General features: G+C 58.2%; 1 long non-coding RNA gene across 1 annotated transcript; it reads right to left on the reverse strand.

Annotated features, from left to right (window-relative positions):
* Positions 1–327: 327 nt before the first annotated feature.
* Positions 328–6,732, reverse strand: LOC132689436 (uncharacterized). Its single transcript, XR_009615009.3, has 3 exons — positions 6,648–6,732; positions 5,891–6,268; positions 328–642 (listed from the first exon to the last, which is right to left on the reverse strand). It is a non-coding gene; the product is annotated as an uncharacterized LOC132689436 (long non-coding RNA).
* Positions 6,733–10,604: the final 3,872 nt, after the last annotated feature.

A 10,604-nucleotide genomic window follows, 5' to 3' on the forward strand; every position in this document is an offset into this window, starting at 1 on the left:
ATGTGTATTCCAGAACCTCAGTCCCTTGTTGCTTAAGACGCACAAATATCATCCTCCTCCCGTCTGCCGTGTTGCCGGTGGAGTCCTCCTCTGAACCAAGATCCTGAATTCCAGCTGGATATTTTTGAGGAACTTGATAAACTTGCTCTAAAATATATGGAGGGGACGCCTGGGTGGCTCAGTCGGGGTTGAGCGTTCGACTTTGGCTCAGGTCATAATTGTACGGTTCATGGGTTCGAGTCGCGTATCGGACTCTCGGCTGTCAGCACGGAGTCCGCTTCGGATCCTCTGTCCCCCCACCCCCCCCGTCCCTCCCCCACTTGGAAGAATAAAGATTTGTAAGTGGCTAGCTGACTTTGAGAAGAAAAGAACCAAGAGGGGAGGACTGGCCCTGCCTGCTATTAGCACAGACTATGAAGCCCCGGTCGGGAAAACAGTATGATCCAGGTACAAAAACAGCCAGATGGGCGACAGAACAGATCAGCCGGTTCAAAGGGAGCTGAACTCAGCCCCAGGTCCACGGGTTAAGGATGGAATGGTTAGTCGGGTTGAGGACATGGGCTCACTCTATGGAGAAAAATTACCACCGAAGCAGACTTAGTCTCTCCTAAGAAGGTGACTCCAAAGCGATAAAAGACAGACCTAGATAGGAAAAGCAAGAGGAGAATAAACCGTTGGAGAATATCTTTGTAACATAGGAGGGGGAGAACTTGAAAAAAACCCCGAGTGCACACACCATAAGGCAAAACCGGAGGGCCTGCAGCCTTATCCAGAGGAAGTGGCATTTCCTCCCGGATGCCAGCCTCGGCCCTGCCCACCTGGTGAGTCATGGGCGCACTTGAGGCTGGCAGCCCGGCCCGCCCTTCCCGTCGGTCCCCAGGAGGGAGCGGTGCAATGCCCGCCTTATCTCACCCTTGCCCGCAGCCCTGCAGACATGAGGTCAGGGCTGGGATGCAATGAGGGTGGGAGGCAGGAGGCAGCAGAGGGGTCAGGGAGGGGTCAGGGAGAGGTCAGGGGTCGCTGGCAAATGCTGCACAGGAAAAGCAGACCCTTGAAGGACCCCGGCCAGCTGCCAGGGCTGGGGGAGGTGAAAGGCTAATGCCATCAGGAGGTGGCAGGGGCGAGGGGACGGGGACACGTGTGGCATCCTCGTGGAACAGAGGGGCCTAGACTCAGATCTCCAGTGTAGGACTCCATCTGTGCCCCCCTACCTCAGTGCTCCTCCCAGAATCCTCTCTGGTTTTTCCAATGGTTGTTTAGAACCAGACCTTCCAGCCAAGACATAGCCAGACCGAGAAGCCATTGAGAGACCTGGCAAGGACGTGTCTACCCTTCCCAGTGTGTCTATACTCCACCAGGGTGCGGCCCTGGGGTGCTCCAGGTAGCTGTGCCTCACCCCTTTGGTCATCCAACAGAGGGCCACCCAACACAGGCCCCAGCGCTGACCCCAAGGCTCTCCGAGTCCGGGGTGGGACGAGCGCCCCTCAACAGCAGGGTACGTGTGTGTCTGGATGTCTGGGGCCAAGCTAGGCATGTGGACACCCACATGTGTCCGTGACTGTGTGTGTGCAAATATCCAACCATCTGTCCCCTTTGTTTTGTCCCCGAGTCTATGCCAGCTGAACCAACGGCTCTTTTCCAGAAGGTTCCCTGGCCCCTGGGACAACCGTGCTCCAGCCTGCCTCTGGGCATCCTGACCAGCGGTGGGCAGCAGTCTGCATGGTGGGCAGTCGGTTGGTCAACAATGAGCTATTCCGGGGTGCACAGGTCTGCCCTGAGGGGTTTACAGCCCGGGCAGCCCCCTTTTGCCAGTTAGCAGGGACGGGAGGGGGCTACAGTTGTCCACTCTGGCCAGCGCCGCTGGTCCCTGCAGCTGGACGGGGCCCCAGGGGCCCTTCCCCATCCCCAGGGTGCCAGTCCAGGGTGAGAGGGCGGGACCTATAGTCCCTACCTCCCTCCACCCACCCACCTCCCCAGCATTGAACCCAATCGCATGGAGAGAGAGCATTAGCCAGATTGTCCCAAATATAGAGCTAAGTGGCTGCTGTTATTGACAGAGAGAGAGAGAGGGAGAGATTTGCACACACACACATGCACACACGTACATATACATACACATATCGTAAAATACCGCAACTCCTTTTTGAACCAATGCGTTCAGTGTGTGAAAATTCACACTTGAGTTGAGAGCCCCCGTCAACCTACAGAACTCGGTCAAGCCCCCCCAAAGCCGCCTGATACCCCCTTCCAGTCACAGCTCTTTCCTCCCCCCCCCCTCCGGGCCCCTGCCCCGGCAAGGAGAAGCCCTCTCTGACGTCTCCCACCAGAGACTACTTTGGCCGTTTCTGAACTTGACAGAGGTAGAATCCTCCAGCTCGCCTGCTTTCGTGTCTGAGATTCAGCGAGGCTGAGCCCAGTGGTTGACAACGGGTGGCTTTTGGTGGGCTCGTTGGAGGCAACAGCCCACACCACCCTCATTCTCCCCCCACCCCACCTGAGTTCTCAGGAGCCCACTGCTGGGGAAGAAGAGCCTAGAAGGAGATTTTTCCAGAGAATAAATGCCTCGAGCTCAGGTCCTCCCAGAGTCCGGGGAGGCCTCAGGGGCATCTGCCGAGCTCCCAGGCGGATGCCTTTGATGTGGGCAGCCAGGAATGAGACCAGAGGGTTGGGCCCCAAGCCTTCCCTGGCCCTTTCCAGAAACGCCCAGTGGGAAAGCAAGATGGGTGCTGGAGGCAAAGAGCCGCCTTCTGGCCCGGAAGAGCCTCCTGAGCCGTGGTCCTGTCGGAGGCGGTCCTGCAGGGTGAGCTGAACTGAGCCGGTGTGGATGGGGCGCAGCCTAGGCAGGGTGGGAGATCCCAACTATCTTCTGCCTCTTTCTAAGAAAGGAGGCTCTGTTCGATTTATCTCCATGCTGGGGCCTGGCACAAGGACAAACACAGAGTACGTGTTTGTTGAATGAATGAGTGAATGCACCCGTTTTCCAGACAAGGGACGCGAGGCCTGGAAGAGCAGTGGTGGCTGTAATTCACATGGAGTATAGACACAGGCCTGTGAGTTTCGAAGAGGGCTGGTGTCCAGCCTCCTGAGAATGGCAACTAGGATCTGCCCGCTCCTGACCCCACCCTAGGTCAGGCCACAGCAGGAAGGGGCAGGCTTGACTCCCCCCGCCAAGGAGCCATCCTTGGAGATCTTTGGGAATACTTCCTGAAAACCAGGTCAGCCAGGACATCCTCCCTGCAGCTCTGGAGCTCCCGGGCAGGGCCTGGGCTTGCTTCCGGGCCCCTCTCTGCCTCCCCAGCTGGGTGGAACTCGGGGTGAGGCCAGGCAGCACCAGGAGGGTGTGGTAGGAGCGGGAAGGTGGTGGAGAGAGACAGGCCTGATTTATGAGGCAAGTAGTGACGGGACCACTTGGCAAGGTGGGCACGCACGACAGACCCTTGGAGATAAGATCCCAGAGGTATGCAAGCGATGTAAACCATAGTGGGGTGAGCACTGCGGTTTCTCCGTACCAGCCAGAGACACCTAGACCAGAGCAGGACGAGGCAGCCGTCTTGGACAGAAGGAGGCCTCAGGACCTTCCAGGGCCTTCCAGGGCCAGGCCTCGATTCCCTCACCAGCCGTCCTGGACCCCTCATTCTTCCCCATGCTGCCGCCTCTGTGCCACTGCTCAGACCATCCCCATCCCTCCCGCTCAGATTCTGCTTCATCACTGAACCCTGCCCAACTCTGCATCCACTCTCAAGGCAGACCTGCTGCAGAATTTTCCCTGACTTCAGGCTCCCCTTCATCACCGCCCCCAGGCCAGGTCCGTCCCTCGTGGCTCCTCATGGCCCTTCTCACGCTCAGCCTTCCTGACCTCCCGCACGTCCCTGGATGTGCCCACACTTCTTGACACGCTGGGGCCTTTGCACACATGATGCCTTGGCTCCCAAATCCCTCTCTGCTCTGATCTGCTGGCAAACTCCTATTCAACCTTCAAAACCCATCTCCCAGGTCCGCTCTTCCAGAGTCATCGCGGCCTCTCGAAGGTAGAGGGAAGGGAGCCCTCAGCTCCCACTGCCCCCCAGTGTTAGCCCAGCCTTCTTGGTCAGAGAATTCAGCACTCTTCCCAGACTGTACCCCCTTTGACTGGGCTCGTCTAGGCCGGAAGCCTCAGGTGTGCCCTCTCTGGGTCCCCAACTTCCACCTCGGACTGTCCAGGACTCAGAATCTCCAAGTTCAAAGCCAGAAGCTCCCTCTTTTTACAAAAAGGCCATCACTGAGACACCAAAAGGATGGGGCCTCCACACCACGCCCTCACATGTTCACTCTGTCGCCGCCCCCCCCAGCCCAGCCCTGGCCCATTGCCCTCCATCCTGACCACAGTGACTGCTGTGAAGGCAATGGCCAGGACTGCTAGGAGAGGGAGAAACTGAGGCTAGAGGTGGGGAGAGGACGTATTATTCAAGCCAAACTCAAATGGTGGTAGAGCCTAAGCTGGTAAACTGCCTTAAGTGACCCTGTGTCCAGACCAGGTTGAGGACACGCCCCCCTCTAAGTACCAACCTACCAGTTGGTGCCCAGGCAGGACACATGAACAAGGGAAAGTCAATGTGTACAAGGTCGAGGGCTGCACCTGCTGCCTGCTCGGGGCTGGAGATACACATGGGCCAGGGCAGGCTAGTCGGGAGATGTCCTAGTTGAGCGCCCCGGGGAGGAAAGAGAACCAGGGCGTCGGCCGTCCGCACAAGGCCAGCGTCTGCTGACACGCTGCCCAGGCACTGCAGCCACGAGCCAATGGCACAGCCACCAGGTGATGCATCCAACACAGATTCCCTTGGCTCTGGGCACAACCTGGGGACCCACGTCTGCAGACAGCCACGACCCCTCCTCACTGCCCTCCCACAGGAATGCATGACTTTGGATGGAGACTGTGTCATCCAAGAAACATTCCATGTTTTCCTTGGTGCGTGCTCTGGGAACGTGGCGAGAATGCTGTCCACACTGCCGTCCACATACTTGGGCGGCTGCCTGAACGCTGGGCTTCCCGGGCCAACCGTGTCCTCAGTCCAAAGGGTCCCGGGCCCTGGAAGGCCACCCTTCTCCACCACCTGCCTGGGAGACCTGGTGGGAATATCTCTGGGTTTGGGATCAGGTTGGAGTGGGGGGGGGGGGGGCGCAGTTTGCTGGGAATGGAGGTCTACTGCCCCCCACCCACGCCCAGGCTCCTCTTGGCCAAGCACTGTCTTTGAACGTGGGAGACAGAGACCTGGATGCCTGTTCCCCTACTGGCCACGGGCCTTGACTCTGGGCAAGCCGTGCCCCTCTCTGAGCCTCAGTCTTACCCTCCATACAAGGGGCTCCCTCGAGGCCTTCCAACTCCAAGGGGTCTAGAGTTAGAAACTTTTGAGTCTCCACCTAGACAGGAGCATAGGAAGGGGCCCACCCGTATCCCCACACCCTCACCTCATTGTGACAGGGACACATCAGGCTTTGTTCCCGTGGATGCCTGCAACCGCTTTTCCTCCTTTTTCCTGCTCTGAGCTCAGAAGCCAGCCACGGGGCCTTCCCTGGGACACCTCCTCTGACCACATGCCCTGCTTCTCCTTCCCCTTCGGCCTTCTGTCTCATCTCACCTTGGTCCCTGGTCTTGTGCTGCGGGTGACCAAGCAAGGTGGCGGTGGTGGCGAGTGCTGTCCACACGCACAGCACTCAGGTGGCTCCGGAACATTTCTGGGATGGGTGTGCTTCCCTGGTCCCCCAGGGCGGCTGGAGAGAGTGTCAGTGCCCCAGCCCCACCCTCCCTCAGAAAGACCTCCCACCGAGGTAGCTGGTGGCGGTGAGGGACCCTGCACAGGCGTCAGCCCCCGGGGTGCACCTGGGCGTCCGGCCGCAGCCCTAGGCTGGTCACCTGCTCTGCAGGAGCTAACAGCAAAGGCTCCGGCCTCTTCTGCTTTCAATTTGGACGTGGTGGACAGAGCGCAACGATGTTCACGTTTCCTTAGACTCTTCCTGGCTAGGGCCTGGGGCAGAGGCTCAGGACACATGACTTCAGGGAGAGAGAGTCAGGCACGACCAGCCCCCGTCTGGAAGGGCCACATCAGAACAGCAGAACCGGGGTTGTCCTGGCCCACAGGTGAACAGGGCACCAGGGTCCAAAGGGTGTTGAAACCAAATACCTCTTTCCACAGGCAAAGAATCTGAGGCCCACCGGGAGAAGAAGCTTGCCCAGGGCCCACAGGACACCTGCCTCTTGGCTTCTGGCTGAGCGGCTTTTGAGATGACAGCTCTAAAGTGGGGCGTGGGAGAGGGGGACAGTCAGAGACCCAGGTCGAGATGGGCCTCAGGCCCCTGCCCCAGGGGCACAGGTGTTATGTCTGTGTGAGGGCCGTCGAGGCCATGCCCTCTGAGGTCTGACCCCTCTGACCGGCATTCTAATTTGAGATTCTGAGACCATGGATCTACCAGACAATGACCTCTCAAGGCCGAGTGCACCTGTCCCCCAGCTCAGGGCCTCTGCTAGGACCCCTGGAGCTAAGAACAAAGCCTGAGGTGAGCAGGGCCTCGGTCACTCCTTGGGTCCCTTGACCTGCCAGGCCTGTCCTTCCTGCCCGAACCACCCCCCCCCCCCCACCCCCAGCCGGCATTTGCCTTGGCCTGCCTCTCACCCAGCCTTGCGGAGAACCAAGTGCCTGGAGTTGGTCACATCCGGCCCAGCCGTCTAAACAGGCCTGAGGGCCCAGAGCATGCCGGGCCCAAGGGGAGCCCAAAATAACATCTGAGTCAGCGTCCCTGCAGACACCCCCACCCGCCTGAGCCCACAGGGAGGGGCCTTAGAGGAGGCCCAGACAGAGGACCAGGCCAGGTCAGGCGGCCACCTGCTCTGATGGGGCCCAGCCAGTGGCAGGCACAGCCCAGAGGGCAACGGGAACATTAGGGTCATGAGAGAGAGTCCGGGGAGTCGAGGCAGGAAGGGTGACCTCTAAGGGCCTCCTGTCTAAGGGAGACAGAGGTGACTGCAGATGGTGGTGGCAGTCCAGGTGGTTGATGTCACGCCATAGGGCCCCGGGGGGCGGAGGGGGGGCGGGGGAGGGAGGGAGGCAAAGGAAACCTCAATCCAGCCCGAGGTCAAAGAAGTCTCCCGGAGGCAAGCAAGTCCTGAAGGAAGGATGGGTTGGATCTGGACAGGACAGGACTGGAGAGGCACGCTCTAGATGGGAGATGAGGAGCAGAGCTCGGACCCACACCCCAGCAAGGTGGGCCCCTCCACAGCCAGGGACAGGTGCCAGAACCCTCCCGTCACACCACTGCCCGCAGCGAGGCCAGGCTGTTGACTCCACATCACGCTGGCTGGGCAGAGAGGTGGCCCCAGCAGAAGCGACCACCTGCCGTGAGCCATCCGTATCCTCGTACCCAACCCCAGGAGACTCCAAGGAGTTGAGAGCCCACGTCTGGAGCATCAGGGACAGGAACTAGGCTGCTGTCATCCAGGCTCCAGTCCGGCTCTGGGCCGGGGCGGGGACAGTGCTCCAGGCCCCGGGACCTAGGACTATTTGAGACAGGAGGCAGGAGCCATGTGGCCTCGGCTCCTTCCCGAAGGCCGTCCCCAAGCGAGCTGGCCCAGGCAGCACTGTGTCCCCATGTCCCCGGGTGGGCGGCTCGCGCCGGTCCCCGCGCATTCACAGCCTTGGCAGCTGGGAGGTCGCCGTGCCCCTCATCCCCAAGCTGCGGCAAGAGGCGGATACCTGAGTCCCCGCTGGCCCGCGGCTTAATCCCCCAGCTTTCCTGAGAACGGCTCGGCTGTTCTTGGCCAAGGGCCTCCGCTAAGCCTGGCACGGCCGCGGCTTGGCCCTCACCAGCGAGCAAGGGCTTGGCCGGGGCCCAGCTGGGGTGGCGGACATGACAGAAGGCACAGAACATGGGGCCCAGGAGGGCAGTGAGACCGAGCAGCAGGGTGGGGCTCGCCTCCCGGGGCCCCTCTCGTCCAGCGGAGGCTGCAGCGGCCTTCTCCCAGCTTAGCTGGTCCAGAAACAGGCAGAATTTATGCCCCTTTATGCCTCTGAAGCAAATTAAGTCTTTCGCGGAGGGAAAACAACCCCAAGATTGAGAGCAAAATCCTGGTCCTCCCGCCCGCCCTCCCTCCCGCGACAGGGCTTGACTGAGCCTCTACTATGTCCCCGGCCCAGTGCCGAGCTCTGGGCAGGGGGCACGGAGACGAATTTTCTGCAGAGCCCCTGGGGCCGGGCCACACCCCTCTCACTGCCCCAGTTTCCTGCACCAGGGATCCCAGTAGGGCTGCAAGGAGGCTGCAGCTACTGTCTGCCGAGCGGCTACCCCACAGCCGACGTGTGCAACGTGCTCCTTGACTCCTCACCACAGGGGAAACTGAGGCTCGGGGAGGGTGACTCACCCAGAGTCAAACAGCTCAAAATGGGACGGTGGGGACTTGAACCTGAGATACATGAGCCCAGAACCTTGGCTCTTAACTGCCATGTGAGTGGGAGAGAGAAAGAGAGAGAGACACTGTCTGTGTTCACGTCCCCGTGTGTGCGTATGTGTGCACGTGCGTGTGTGCGTGCCGTTAAGTGTGTATCACGTCTGGAGAAGGGTAGAGGATCCCGAGGCCAGCTCAGAGCGGGAAAGGGTGGTGCAGCAGGTCAAGACGGGTGGGTTTGTCACAGAAGGTGCCGGAGCAGTCCCCAAGGACTATTTTAGACACCCCAGAGTTCCCCAGTGCTTTTCATCAGCACTTAGGGTTTTCACACCTTTGTGTTTACCCACCTTGTTTGTGGAGGCCTTTCCTGAAAGTCGCCTGGAGAGAACTATTTCAAAGGGGGAACCACAGTCAGCCACCAAGTTCCATTCTTTTTAAAATGACTGGGGCTGGAGGGTGGAGGAAGTGGGCAGGTGACCATCACGTGAAACCCCGGATGCATTCATTCTATATCTCAAATATTGGCATCAAGAAAATCACGGGAGGGGCGCCTGGGTGGCTCAGTGGGTTAAGCATCCGACTCTTGATTTCAGCTCAGGTCACGATCTCACGGTTCGTGGGATCGAGCCCGTCATCAAGCTCTGTGCTGACAGGGCAGAGCCTGCTTGGGATTCTCTTTCTCTCCTTCTCTCTCTGCCCCTCCTCCACATGCTCTCTCTCTCTCTCTCTCAAAATAAATAAATTAACTTTTAAAAGGGCGGGAGGGAGCACTGGGTGGCTCAGTTGGTTAAGCATCTGACCTCTACTTTGGATTAGTCCTAATGGGGAATGGGGACTCAGACTAGATCAGAGGCATGAAAAGCACAACCCCTGCCGCTTGCTCCCAGGCAGACATTACCAAGCAACTGCATGGTTCTCACCCGCTAAACCGGGATATCCGCAGAATCCTTCTTAACCCCATTTCAGGCCACCGTTGCCAGGCAAACATGGTTGGTGATGGAAGCTATTTGCCATCCTGAGAGGGGATGAGCTCCCCTGGCCTTGAATCTATGAACGAGTGGAGAGAAGTGACCAGGAAGGTCCAGGTTGTCGGGTGGGTTTAGGAAAGAGGAAGAAAAGATCAGGTGAGGAGGCTTCCTGGAGATTCAGTCTGGGGACCCTCAGACCGAGTTGTGTGAACCGGTGAGCCTGTCCTGCACAAGATGGGAAAAAACAGTGCGGATGGAGAGGGGATGGGGGACCCCACTCGCTGCCTGAATCCTGACGGAACAAACACTCATTCCAAAAACCACAGGCAGCTCAGAGCTTTTATTAATTCCAGGGCCTGGAGGAAGAACGGGGGCCAGGGAAAGCGGCAGTAGGCCAGTGACCCAGGAGGAAGGGAGTTTTCCCAGACACCGGGGCCACCAAGCTCGGGGAGGGGATGTGGGGGCAGGCTGAGGCCTGGCTCTCTGAGATTTAAAATTCTCTGGGTCAACGTTAAAAGCTAAAGGTAGGGGCACCTGGGTGGCTCAGTCGGTTAAGCGTCCAACTTCGGCTCAGGTCTTGATCTTGCGGTTCGTGGGTTCGAGCCCCACATTGGGCTCTGTGCTGACATCTTGGAGCCTGGAGTCTGCTTCAGCTTCTGTCTCTCGCTCTCACTCTCTCTCGCTGCCCCTCCCTTGCTCACACTCTGTCTCTCTCTCTCTCTCTCAAAAATAAATAAACATTAAAAAAAATAACAATAAAAATAAAAGCTAAAGGTAAAACTGTAAAGCTTCTAAAAGAAAACCTAGGAGAATAACTACATGACATTTGGGTAAGCAAAGATTTCCCAACAGGACAGAAAAAGCATCAACTACTAGAGAAAAGATTGATAAAATTGACTTTGTTAAAATCAAGAACTTCTACTCACCAAAAGGCAACATTAAAAGAAAGGCAAGCCACAGAGTAGGAGAAGATCCTTCAAATACATATAACCAATCACAGAATTATATCAGCATATAAAAAGAACGCCTACAACTCAATAGCAAAACAGTAAATGACCCAATTTTCAAAAATGGAGAGGCACCTGGGTGGCTCAGTCGGTTAAGTGTCCGACTTCGGCTCAGGTCAAGATCTCACAGTCTGTGAGTTCGAGCCCCGCATCGGGCTCTGTGCTAACAGCTTGGAGCCTGGAGCCTGCTTCCGATTCTGTCTCCTTCTCTCTCTG

The sequence above is a fragment of the Panthera onca genome, chromosome E3, assembly GCF_046562875.1.
Source record: "Panthera onca isolate mPanOnc1 chromosome E3, mPanOnc1 haplotype 2, whole genome shotgun sequence".
NCBI classification, from domain to species: Eukaryota; Metazoa; Chordata; class Mammalia; order Carnivora; family Felidae; genus Panthera; species Panthera onca.